This window comes from Mandrillus leucophaeus, unplaced genomic scaffold (genome assembly GCF_000951045.1).
Source record: "Mandrillus leucophaeus isolate KB7577 unplaced genomic scaffold, Mleu.le_1.0 Scaffold23, whole genome shotgun sequence".
NCBI lineage: Eukaryota > Metazoa > Chordata > Mammalia > Primates > Cercopithecidae > Mandrillus > Mandrillus leucophaeus.
In genome coordinates this window covers 383,034-385,860 of record NW_012102365.1, presented here as the reverse complement: position 1 = coordinate 385,860, position 2,827 = coordinate 383,034, and the positions used below count along the sequence as shown (strand labels likewise).

The 2,827-nt window shown below is 43.7% G+C and overlaps 1 pseudogene across 1 annotated transcript; it reads right to left on the bottom strand.

The window, feature by feature from the left end:
• Positions 1 to 581: 581 nt before the first annotated feature.
• On the bottom strand, positions 582 to 2,288 carry LOC105540877 (annotated as a pseudogene). Its single transcript, XR_001006270.1, has one exon. The product of XR_001006270.1 is annotated as a protein SET pseudogene (transcript).
• Positions 2,289 to 2,827: the final 539 nt, after the last annotated feature.

Below are 2,827 nucleotides of genomic sequence, written 5' to 3'. Positions count from 1 at the left end.
GTGTGTGTTTGAAAAGACTTTATTTTTAGAGAAGTTTTAGGTTCACAGTGAAGTTGAGTGGAAATTACAGAGTTCCCGTATATACCCTGTCCCCAAGGCACATCTTGGAGTCTTCCTTCCTACCAGATTGCTGACCCTGAATTTCTCCTCTGGAGAAATTATAAGAGGCCTCATTGATGCATTGTTAGAGACCTAGTACCCACTGAGCCAACCACAAGTTGTTATCAAAATGCCACAGTAAGGTCATTAAGGGCAATTGGCTAGGCCTGTCAGTGAATGTTTTGGGAGCAGCTCCTAACTGCTGTAGCAGGGAGAATCCCCGTCAGTGTCCCCTCCCTTCTCCTTCCCAAGCTTGGGGAGCTCCAGCCCCATTTCTTTCTTTCTCTCTCTTTTTTTTTTTCTGAGATGGAGTCTTGCTCTCTTGCCCAGGCTGTAGTGCAGTGGCGCAATCTTGGCCCACTGCTACCTCCACCACCTGCGTTCAAGCAAATCTTCTGCCTCAGCCTTCTGCGTAGCTGGGATTACAGGCATGCGCCACCACGCCCCCACACCTGGCTAATTTTTGTATTTTTTTTTCCTTCGTGTACACATTTAATTTTATTGTAACAAAGCAACTTGTACACTTTTAACATTTGAAACTGAGCATCATCTTTCCTTTCCAGTGAAACAAAAAGAAAATTTAAAAATTAACAGGAACAAAATTACAATAGAGAATGTCAATTCCAAATATCCTACAGGTTCTGCTGATTCTCCCATTGAGTGGCAGGGCTCAAGTCATCATTAGGAGAGAATTTATTTTTAAAAGTGTCATCTTAAACTGCAAGGATGTCTGTCAAATATCACAATTAAACATGCCAAAGGAGAAGCCATGTTGTCAAAATGCCCACTTAACCCACCCAAACATCTCAAACCCATCCTTTGCTGACCTTCTATAACCCCACTTTTTAAAGTTTTTTTTTCTTTTTTTAAACAAGAGAAAGTAGACAGATACATGTTGGTAAATGCTAACTGTCCATATTCACATAGAGACACAGTGTACTCTCTGAGCCCAACATACAGAGAAAGGAGGAAACAAGCTAGAATTCTTTGCACTGCTACACAGGGGCCTAGCACCCTCCAGCAGAGCGAAGGGAGCAGGGTTTTCTTTCTTCCCACAGAGCTCGGTGGTGTTGATTCCACACAGTTTTTGTTGAGACAGGAAGGGATAAAAATGAACTTTGAACAGAAAGAGGTAGAGACTCTTTTCCCATTGTATTCTGCTCAAGGTATTTCCCCCCAAATAAGTTGAGAACCATGGAGTAGAGAAAAGAGACCTCAAGAACAGGGCGACTGAGCACAAGAGGAAAAAAAAAAAAAAGACTGCAACTTGCTCCCAGGGACTGGAAAAAAATTTAAAAAAAGGAAGGTTGGAATCCATCAGTGTTCTATTAGTCATCTTCTCCTTCATCCTCCTCTCCTTCCTCCCCTTCATCATCATCTTCTTCACCTTCATCCTCATCCCCTTCATCAGTATCTTCTAATCCTTCCTCCTCTTCATCATCATCATCATCATCATCTTCTCCTTCTCCTTCATCATCCATATCAGGAACCAAGTAGTTCTGTAATGGGTTTGGCCAAATATCATCTTTGATGACCTCTCCTAACTCATCAGCACCTGCATCAGAATGGTCAGTAAACCAGGTAAAGAAGCTCTCTGGTTCCTCATGCTTCGTCTTCCTGCTGGCTTTATTCTGCGTTTGACTTGAACGTTTCGTCAAATCCTTTCCAGATTTCCATTTGATTTTGGTGGACTTTGAAGATGGATCACCACTCTCCTTCAGATGAAATTCTTTGGAGAGAACTTTATTTTCAAAGTAAGGATTTCCATCAAAATAAAAATCTGTTCTGTAACCTGATTTAATATCTTCAAATTCTGTCACTTCAACTCTGGTCAAATAATGCAGTGCCTCTTCGTCTTCCTCCCCAAGCAGTGCAGACACTTGTGGATGGTTGACAAATGTTGTTACCCAAAAATTTGGGATTTTGGTGATCAATTCTGACCTCTTCCGAAAAAATGGTTGGTGGAGTTTGGTATATTTCTGTTCTACTTTCAAAATCTCCTCACTAGCTCGTTCATTAAGTCTGTCTATTTCATTTTGTACTTCCTTAATGTGTTCAATTGCTTCTTGCTGTTCTTTTTCTCCCTTCTTCAGCAAGCCTGCAGAGGCCAATGTCTCCTCCGGTCCCAGAGCAGGCGGTGGTCTTGGTTTCTTCTTTTGAGGCAGTGGAGACTGGCATTTAGGGGCCATGCTGTTAGGGAAGTTCAAGAACCAGATCACGAGTCTTCTCGCCCATCTGGAAGCAGATTGAACACTCTAATTTTTGTATTTTTGTTAGCGATGGGGTTTCCCATGTTGGCCAGGCAGGTCTCGAACTCCTGACCTCAGGTGATCCACCCGCCTCGGCCTCCCAAAGTGCTGGGATTATAGGCGTGAGCCACTGCGCCCAGTCTCCTTAGCCCCATTTCTGCAGGGGGAGGCTGAGGGAGAAACTCCTTTAGGGAGGGTACTAGCTTTGGCACTAACACGCTGTGTGATCTTGAGCAAGAAAGACTCCTCCCTGCTGTGGGCCTCAGTCTCCCCATCTGCAAAATGAGGGGGTCTGACCAGCTCATCTATAAGGATCCTTCCAGCTCCAACACTCTGATTTTTCAATCCTACACCTCCACTATGCTTAAGACCAAAATGTTTATTTCTGATCCAGCCTCCGAGACAAGTGATCTGGGGGCCCACAAAGGTCTTGTGCCAGGTATAACTTTGGCTGTTTTTGTCTTTGGATGGGTCCTAGT